The sequence below is a fragment of the Falco rusticolus genome, chromosome 8, assembly GCF_015220075.1.
Source record: "Falco rusticolus isolate bFalRus1 chromosome 8, bFalRus1.pri, whole genome shotgun sequence".
Classification (NCBI taxonomy): Eukaryota; Metazoa; Chordata; class Aves; order Falconiformes; family Falconidae; genus Falco; species Falco rusticolus.
In genome coordinates, this window is record NC_051194.1 from 14,591,898 (window position 1) to 14,602,662 (window position 10,765).

Below are 10,765 nucleotides of genomic sequence, written 5' to 3' on the forward strand. Positions count from 1 at the left end.
CAATGTTAAGATGGTAGTTAACACCATATTAACCTACCTATAATACTTGTGAAATCATCTTAGTCTAACTCAGCGTTGGTGAGGCCTCTGTTAGAAAACTATTCCGGTTTTATTTTTCAGATAGCTGTGGTCCCAATGAAGGCTGCCCTCTGAAGAAAAACAGCAGGTCCAGAAAAACATTGCTAAGAAGGAAGGAAATAATGAAAGAGGAGCTACAATTGTTTAACCTAAAAATAGAAAGAAGATGCATGTAATACATTTTAAAATATACAGAATGCTACTTCAAGAAGAAAAGGAGTAATCTAGTATCTGTTTATGGTAGGTGGAGCAAGTATGGAGTTTAAATTACAGCATGAAGGCCACAGAAGCTCCCAAAGGCTGTAGACTCTCCATTGCAAGAAGTTTTTAAAACTTGCCTTTAAGATGAGATTGATGAGACCTGGTCTGTTTTGTTTATCTGTGTAATGTATTTGCTGCAGGAGGATGTACTTGATAATTCTGTGGTGATTTCACCTCTGTAATTCTGCCCTTATTCTTTGATCCTGTGTTTTGTACTGTGCCTTTTGCTGATTGTGCTGACAGGGAAACTGGATAGTGTTCTATATGTCTTGCTATTGAATACTAGTATTCCTAAAAGAATGAGGAAGAACAGGCCAGTAAAAGTTGTAAGCATCTATCCAATCAAAACTATCATTAACTTGTGAAAGTAGAAATTTCTCATTTTCTCATGAACGCGCAGAGCAAATGTATACTCAAGACAATGTGTTTTAATGTACCGAAACTGGGTTCCTCTGGTATTTACTAAATTCAGGAGGACAGCAAATATACCCTTCCTCTTCCTGGGCCTCTTTTTCCTTTGAGAAATATAAATCAGAAAGTTAAGCAAAAGTCAGATTTGCTGAGGAAGATACGGCTTGAAATCCATTCAACTAATCCAAAATCCACTAAAGTTAGTCGAACTTCTCCTCATGGATGTAATCCAAAACCCAGCTGAGTCTGTGATAGGGTTTTTTTCTGGTCTAGGCTTAATGCAAAGTAGATGCAATTAAAGTTGTGTGAACTAAATACCTGATAATAATTTTTCCTGTAATAATTTTTCATGCAATTTTCTCAGTTTTACAGCAGAGGATAAAAGACTGTGCTTTAAAATGTAAACTTTTTTTGTTTGGTTGGTTTTTTTTTCATTGTGAATTAAAACCTTCCTGATTTTGGAAGGTTTTGTAATGCCATTTCCAGAAACTCCCGATCAGGATTCGACAACTTCAAGTAATAACAGGTTTCACTGCAGACTCATCTTGATCAGACTGAAATTTTACCAAGCTGAACTAGCAACCCTGCACACTTTAAGAAAGAAGATTCTATTTATCTAAGTGTGATTTTGGGAATCAAAATTATATAACATTTATACCTATATCTATTCCCTACTCAAAGGCAAGAAACTCAGATTATTTTAGGTTTCCAGTGAAGGAGGAAATAAAACCAGAATTGACAAGAAAAATCAACTTATATGCAAATCTTGCATGCATATAAATATGCTTATAACAGCAAAGAGGTCATAATTGCAGTAGCTGTTGCCATTCTAACCTTTCTGCAGCTCTTTATAACCATTAGGTTTTTGAAATTTCCCACCTTTTGGGATTGAGAACTGTCCATGGTTGAATCTATGACGGAAGGAGAGTTTTCTTTGTAGCACAGAATGAAGAAATTTTCAGTTGCATTTAAATACCCTCATAGACTTCCTGGCTCGAGAGATGACTGGTTTTGATTCATCCAGATTGAATCTTAAAATTGTGCAGTAAATATTATCTGTTCCCTCCTGCTTTCTCTTCTCCCTCAAAAACAGTTCCAAAAAACTGAATGTAGGCTTATCTGGTGAATGGTGTAAGCCAGTAAAGGTTAAGTTTAAAGAACTTATGAGAACTGCAGTGAGTGAAGGGAGAGAAGAAGAGCTTCTTCCTACTTCTGATTACAAAAGTACTTTCTTTCTCTTTAGAAACTGAACAGCAATCACTGGGTGCAGTTGAAAAGCAAGGACTTGGATACTTAATTTTAAACAGTACTTCTACCTATTGCTGTTAGTGAAACTGGGAATTTATTTCAGCTTCCACATACAGACATGTTTTTCTCCATCTTGGTTGCAATCAAAAATAGGGAATAGGGATACAAATGTGTGTTTTATAAGAAAACAGAATGGCAAGACTTACGAAGTTAGCACAGTATTTCCGCAGTACGACTGCAATGGCACATTTGCTGACGGCAGGTTTAAATTGGTTTCCTGCCTTCCAGTTTACAATCTGTTTCTGTCTTCACGCCCTTTTCTTACAGTGGGAAAGATTTGTGAGGTAAAGTGGATTGGGAAACTGTGTGTGGTTAAAGCTAACCTTTACTTTCTCCTTCAGCCCTCCACCATCTCTAGTTCTGTGTTTGTTTCAGCCAGTTACATCCCTTGGGTTTCACTGTGTTGGGCAAACGCTCTGTGCCAGGACAAGTGATTGGGTGAGACAGGGATGGAAACAAGACTGATGGCAAAGGGGCAGAATCACCTCTTTCAGTGGCACTGCTGTCTCAGACTGTCTTGAAGTGTTCTTGAAACTTGGCTTTCAATTAAATGCACAAACCGTCAACTTCTGGCAGCCTCCGCTCAGGTCTTCAGGCTCTTTGCATGCCTTTGTTAGTTCCTACGTGTTTTTAAATCGTACCTGTAGCTTCCAGAAGTAATATATATATTTTTTTTTGCATGCTTCTGCTAATAAGTTAGTTAGTTCTTCATTAAGTTAGATGTTAATAGAGATTTAGCCAGTGTATCTTGTGCTTGCTCTGTTACAGGTCATGTGTCAGAATCCAGTTCCACTGTGCATGTTCATTGACCAGCACATGCAACGGGTAGCTCCTGTAATGTCACTGGGCCTCTGACGTGCGGCGCTATTCGGTGCGAGGGTTGGAGAAACAGTCCCAAGGACATGTCTGGAAGCTTAAGTCAACAAAAAAGTCACATCACGTTTGATTTGACGTTGGGACTGTAGGCTCTTATTATGCATCATGAATAGAACTTTCTGCATACTTCTTGTAAAAATGATTTCTAAAGATTTAATTTAGAACACAGACTTAGGATTCTGGAACTTATACTGATATTATATAAAATAGCATAGGAATTAAATATGGGATTAAAGGATGTTTCTTTAAAAGGCTGTGGTGTGCCACATACATGTAATATAGGTTAATGGTAGTTCTAGTGTTAGCCTATCCTAATATTAGAATGTTTAATTTTAAGTTTCTTTTGGAATATGGAATATTACTGTTACTTTTGTCTCTTAGAGATGCTTAACTAGAGAACCACAGATGCATACAACTTAAAAGCTCCAAGTTAATCTCAAAAGCAGTATTAGCATCTCTAAATTGGTCAGTTGATATGCAGTATCCATGCTGTAAAGCTATGGTGAAGAGAGCTCACCAAAAGATGAACTATACTTGGAAAATATAACTATTGAGAGGAGTATTTTATGCAGATTTTTTCAGTCTCTTTTGATATAATTGCCTCTTAAACAGAGGAGCAGGGGGAAACGTAAGATGATGCCACCTGAAGAGAAAGAATTCCATACTGCTCTGGGCACAGCAGTCAGAAGCTAAAACCAAATGCAGGAAAATCTGTCGAGTGGATTGTAGAATCATATAATTGTTTAGGCTGGAAAAGACCTGTAAGATCATTGAGTCCAACCGTTAACCCAGATCTACCAAGTCCACCACTAAACCATGTCCCTAAGTCTGCTGCCCCCAGGTTTACTTAGTCTGGCTTTATCCCTTACCCCCTTCAAATCTAGTTTAAAGTTCTTTTAGTGAGCTCTGCTAACTCACGTGCAAAAATGCTTTTCTTCTTGTCACACATTCTGTACTTTATCTTCTATTTGTGATCAGCACCTCTTCTATTACACTAGCAACGATCTGTTTCAGATTTTTTTTACTAGACCTGTCTTACATATGCTTAGAGAAAATAATTGTATGCCCTAGACTAAGTCTTCCCTTTTTTTTTTTAATGAATAGTATAATAATATTTTCTCTTTTCTTAGTAATTTCATAGGCTATGCAAAATTTAAAAAAACAGATTTTCTGTAACTGCACGGGTACAAACTACCTCAGAGTAACAAAGAGCAGGAAGAAGCTTCATGTTTTCCCTTTCATAGACTTTTATCATAAACATATTGAACAACTGGGGAGATTTATGTCAGGATAATATGCTGTGATTTGAAAGAAGTGCATGTTTCCGTGTTCCATGAAACCGTGGCCCTCTCAGCCTTGTACTGCCTGTATGATAATAGCTCCTACCACTCAGAGATCAGTCAGAAAAATTTCTGCTTCTTTTCCTCTGTCCCCCAAAGTTTGGGTCAAACTAATTAGGATAAGATTCTCATTTCTTTTTATTTAAATCCTCAGTTTAACTATCTCATCTTCTGACAAATAGGTATAATTAGTTCTTTTGTATAATTTATTAACTTCCCTATTAAGTTGTGTACAGATTAATACCAGGCATGCTGGCAAAAATAGCTTCCAATTAGAAGGTGATAGATGCGTTTGTTGTATTTGATAAACAGGTTTTGTCATAATTTCAAATGAAACTGGAAGGAGCTGTTTTTATTTAAATCCTGTCATATCATGAGTCAGTATTAGACCAGATTTCATCTCGTGCTTTGGCATGGTAGTTTTGTAAAAAAGGTGGGAGATTTAAAGATACTAATAACAAATAAAAAGACAATTTTGAAACTTTTTAAGAAAGGTATAAAGAAGAGTTAGAACGGAAGCAAAAAGTGAAATTTTGATCCTTGTCTTGTACAGCTTCCTGACAGGAGAAGTGACATCTCATTATGCAAAAGACCCCAGAAAGTCAGTGCTCTCTGAGGGCACCAACATGTGCCAACCTGTGGTGTGACTTCTGTTGATACTGCCCCTTTACTTTTTGGGTGTGTTGGGCAGAGGTAACATGAAGATGTATATCAAAAGAGAACTGCAGTGTTGGCAGCAGTGTTACCAACATTACAGCACTGCCATTTTCAGTAAAAACCACCAAGCACATGACATGGCTCTTGAAATTTCCATGAAGAAGAATTTAGTGAATACTCAAAGGATATCCATAGTGTGGGACATACCTAGGGTGTGTCCAGAGGGATGGGTCTGGCTGTGGTCAAGTTTATGTAAAGTGAAATGAAGATTAAATAAAAACGAGCTTGTGACAGTTAAAAAAGCAGATGTCCTGAATCCTGATCCTGTGCTCTGCCCATACTTGCTTCGGAGAACTCTTTTTCTCTGTACAGCTTTACACAGAAAATAATACAAGGCTTACATGAACATATACTGTTATTAAATAATCTTCTTAACAATTTGTTTTTAGAATTGTCAGCGTTGTGTATCATCAAAGAAACAGAAAGATTTCTGATATTTACATTACTTACCAACAGCAAACTCCTGTGCTACTGATATTTCTTAAATGAGCTATTTTCTTTTAAATAAGTGGTCCAAATAGTCCATTCAGTTTAAGCACTGTAAATCCAGACTAAGTCAATAAAAATAAGTGTATTTTGACTTAGTTAGGGAGTTGGGCCCAATTGCTCTCTTCCAGCACTGTGCTTCTTATTCTGTCCTTTTTTCATGTTTGTAATTTCTTAAGTGAGATCTTTATCTGCTTTGCCAGTTTGAATGAGAACATCTAACTCCCTGTCAATAGCATCATAACTTAAAATGCTTAGAGGAGAAGTTACTGGTTTTTAATTTCCAGTGCTAACAGTTTTCTCTAAAGTTGTTTTGGTTTGGTTTGGTTTTGGATATTTTTTTTTCGAGGGCTAGAGGGAGAAGGCACAGTTGTTGGCTCAGACTGTTCATCCTTTTTTTTTCTTTTTCTATCTGTTAAAACCTGCCATGGTTTCCCATCTTTTTTTGTCCTGCTACTGACTTAGTGCACAGGAGTGAATCTGGCTTCCCGAGATAATTTATCTTTCTGCTATTTCACTTGACTCTAACTTTGTCATTTCCTTTCAAGCATTTTATTTACTTTGGAGGTGTTTATACAGCAGGCAACATTTTTGGCTTTCATTCGTATCCATCAGATCAGTTTTCATTGAGTTTACAAGAATGGTTTTTCCTTTGACCTTAAGGGTGAAAAGTTACTATTTCACCCAGTATTTCTGGTATAGTTTCTTCCCCTAGGAATTTTTCTAAAAGAATGAGCGTACTGTATGACTGCCAGCATTAAATATCCAGTTCTGAAGGAGCGCTTGAAAGTAAAGGACCCTTGGCTGCTGCTTCTTTCTTTCCTTCTCTCCCCCTTGCCCCCCAAAGGAAGAGGCAATAAAATTTCTGCCTGTTTGACTACCTGCAGAAAGCTAAAATATCTGAGTGATCTGAGGTGCAAAACCTGGAGTGACTAATGAGCTGGGCGTGCTAGTGGCTTGAGGTGATGTAGGTTGCTATGTCCTAGTAAAATCACCAGCACCTTTTCTCCTTGCTGACACTTCATAGAAGCATCAATTGCTGTCTGTAGAGCTTGTTCAACTTCTTACAGAGAGAGTAAAAATTTAGTAATTAGACCTTAATCTTCCATGTGACATGTACTAAACACTAATTACAGATTTTACAAGACTTAACTGGATTATCAACTAGGAGTTGATACTAGTGTGGCACTAAAATACCAATAGATAACAAGTAGTTTTTGCTAAAATATAGAACCCATTAGAGACCCACGGAGAGATTTCTATTGAACAGGTTACAACAGTGACTTTTGAATGGTCTGCCTTAATCAACAGTTCAAACTTCCTTTTGCCACCTTCATTGATACCATGTTTTTATTGTCAAACTTAAACTGACTTCCCTGTACTGTGGATGCTCCTGAAGAACCTAGTCACCAGAGGTGATACAGGGTCCTACGGTCTGCATTGCATCACCTTACTAACAGATATGGAGTAGGGCTCCTTTCTGGTGTAGCTAAACCATGTTTTGGTGGTATTTTCTCTCATTTCTCCTTGTAACTTCTCAGAGGCTCTTTCTAGCATGTATGCTTTCTAGCATATGCTGTTTGGTTGCCATAGTAACAAGTATCTATCTACTTGATTGTTCTGTTGCTGTTTTGACTTCTATTTTCTTATACCTTGCCCATCACCATCATGTTCATTCACCTTAGCAGCGCAGAACTGATTTATTCTGCATCAGAGGTTCTCTTGCAGTATCTAAAGGCTCAGCACTTACTTTCTTGTTTATGTCACAGGATCCAGCTTGGGCTGTTGGTCAGAAAGAAAGAGCAGTCAGTCAGTCCTGCCCTTTGTCAACAGGGTTTTGTTTTTAACTAGCAGTTCTCTGATAGACATTTATTCCTCAAATATATTTTGTGAAATACTGTCTCTTTTTCCATCTTACAGAGCTCAGGGGTTCAGGACCTTGATTGTACCACTGGAGGCTCCTTTTAAACCTTTCCTGTGTCTTGGCCCCTGGCCACGAGGTGGGCACAAGAGCATTCCCCTGTACTGGAGGACTAAGATGCTGAGATAATAGAGACTGCGTAAGTAGCACAGGTTAACTAGCTTGGGGAGTTCCTAAAGCAAGGCTTTTGTGTAGATCTAATTATAAATACGTAAATACCTTTTTGACAAAGCAAAAATATCCACAATTCCTGTGAAAGGATGATAGAACTTATTTGTTAAAACGGCCAAATATTTTTCAGTTATGAACATGAATCTGCCCAGCTCTAGAGAGTTTTCATTTTTATGACTTTAACATAGTCCCATCACTTAATTAACTTATTAGGTGCAGCTTGTAGAGGGGAAGATAATTCAACTAGAATGAGGCTAACAGAAGCATGGGTATCACTCGCTTTACAAGATTACCATGGTTTTCTCCATCTTCTTAGCCAAATGTATTTAAAGGTTATGTTGCAGAAGTTTTAGAAAAAAAGTTAAAATACATATAAAGAAATTATACACTGCATGTATATAATCATCAAACACAGCTGTTAAAAATGACATTTGCTCTTTACTTTGTCTTCTAAAGAAACAGTTCAGCCTCTTTGGATTCCTCTGGCTGTTGCTGGTATTACTATGCATGAATCACACATATGGTGTGTTCTTCCTTCTGCTTAAGGAACAAATTACATATTATTACAGTAGTTCAAAATATTTTGTCAAAGCTTCTGAATGGTTATTGATCGGGTAGGTAAATTTTCCTTGCCATAACATTTTATTAAATTGTCCTTGCCATAACATTTTATTAAGTAGTGCACAGAAAACAGGAAAGGAGGACTGTGTTCTGGTTTCGGGGAGCAAAACTAATGAATCTCTGAATTCGGTAGCTGAGCTTGGAATGAGTGGAACAGGAGCAGACTTGAATTTTTCTGGCAGAGAACTTGAGCCATTGTGTTCTCTGAGGGCATCCTAATGGTGGGGTTGTATGTTTGAGGGTGATGAGCCCTCATTGATTCTGGGTAGAACTGTTTTATTTTGAATAAATGGAGAAAGAGCAAACAAAAATATTTCTTGTTTGACCAATAAGGACATGTACTCGTGTATATTGTTAAGATGGTCAAGGAAGCTTCTTGTGGATTTTTTTGTAACTATTATTTTTTTTATTTTCTATTTATTACATTTTAACAGCAGAATGTGGCCAGCGGAAGAGGCTACAAAATCCATTGCTTAGTATGGTAGCACCTGATGCCTTAATAAGAGGGAGAATCATATCTCTTAAGAAAAGGAGAGATCTTCCATATCCTGAGGACATGCTTTAAGCACTGAGCTGATGGTTAAAAAGACAGCTAATGCTTCTTGCACCAGTAGCAGTTCTGTGTTTACTCCAGAGAACTGATGTTCCCAAATCCACATTTGTGGATGTGGACTTCATTATTCCTGGCAAAAATATCTTGACACTATTTTTAATCCAGTTTTTAGATGGAGAACTAGAACACTGAGAAATGTTAATGGTGAGATTTTGCCCAGAACCTCAGTCACAGCAGTACCTCTCCTGCCTCTTCAAATGTGTGCTGGATTGTAATGATCCTAATACAGATCCCTTCTCAGCTGCTGTCTGAACAGTACTTTTTCTAGATGTTGCTCGCCTGTGGTTCAGAAGGAGCTATCCAAGAAAGGCTTTATTTACATCTTAGCTGTATTTGCAAAGTGTAAACATTTTTCTTGTGGTTTTCAATACTTCAAAAGACACAAACAGACAGAAAAGTTTGCCTTAAAAATAACCTCAGAAGCAACATAATAGTATTCTACAATTGTCATTTAACAGCTTTCATAAAAGAAATGTTAACTGTTGCATACTGAATTAATTGTTTTTAAAATTAGATGCTTGTCTGGCATTTGCAGTGAGATAAATGCAAAAATAATTAAGGACTAATAAAAAAAAAAAGGAACACACTTGGATTTTAGTGTACTTAGTTGTAGCGATTGGGTCTGGAGTATTAAGTTTAGAAAAATGTAATCTTCATATTACCAGACAACTTTACTCCACTGTGATTGCAGGGTTAACTACTTAGAGGCTATGAGGGTTCTTGTTTTCTAATGTTGGTGACAATTTGTATATCAGGATGAATTACAAGCTGCAAAGAAGACATCCAACATTGTCTCCATTTTGAATATAGCAAAATCCTTCACTTCCCTTCTAGCAGGAGCTGCAGTTGCTTTCAGAGATGATTGACTTATGCTTGGGTTTTTTTGTGGGTATTAACAGAGGCTTTGGTATTTTATGTTTCAGTGACCTTGGGAAATAAAATATTCAGGCTTTAAGGTGAGATTTCAGGAAAATTTGAATATCCCTTAAATGGGGTGTCAATTACTGCAGTATGTCTCCATGGCAGGTTTTTTTTTTTTCTTCTTTTTAATTACAGCAGGTATTTATTTTGGTTGTTTCCTGATGTATTTATTTGTTTATTTAGGCATGGCTTCATTTCCACTGCTTGAGGCCAGCCTGACATGCTCTAAATCATTAACCCTGTGCTCCAGGGAACTTACCCTTATGGCAGCATCTTTGATATTAGATTAGATCCCTTCTGGGCAGAATTTAATTGAGTGGATTTCTAGGGGGAGAGCTGGTTCCCTCAGTTTCTCACTGCTACATCAGGCCATGATTGTTTCAGCAGCTGATTTAGAAGCCAAGTTTCTGCTGTTACAGGATAGCAAAGGGAGAGCAGGCACTGAAGCAGAGGGCACAGACTGTGCTTTGAAGCATAAACTAATACATTTCTTTGTTTAGGGATATATTTACTCTAAGTATACCAGCATTTTTTAAGTATTCTTACCCATAAAAGCAATATGAGATGGATTAATACAATTTTATAGCACTTTATTGTAGATTACAATGAAACTTGGAATTCTGTCCACGGTAAGTCATGGAGACAACCATTTTACCAATAAGATAATAAGGTGATATATCTTATTTTACCTTGAGTTATGTAACTGGAGTTGTGATTGTTGGCAAGCTCAGCCTCTATTAGAACTTAGAGAAAGAACAGAGGACATTGATATATTTTTTTTGTTTGTTTGTTTTTCTCATGGCTATAGAATCTTTTCTTACAGAAGCAGCCTCTCTGAAGTCAACAGAGCTGTTTATAGATACTTGCTTATTCAGGGCTTCATAGCCAGGGAGCTCTCCAGAATCACCAAAGTCTTCATTGTCAAAATGCAGAGATGGTGATGAGAGCAGTGGTTGTGGGTATCCACACACTGGTTGTGGGTATCCACACACAACTTCTGTGAAAGCTAAGATACTGTACGCTTAGTCTGGTATTCTTAGT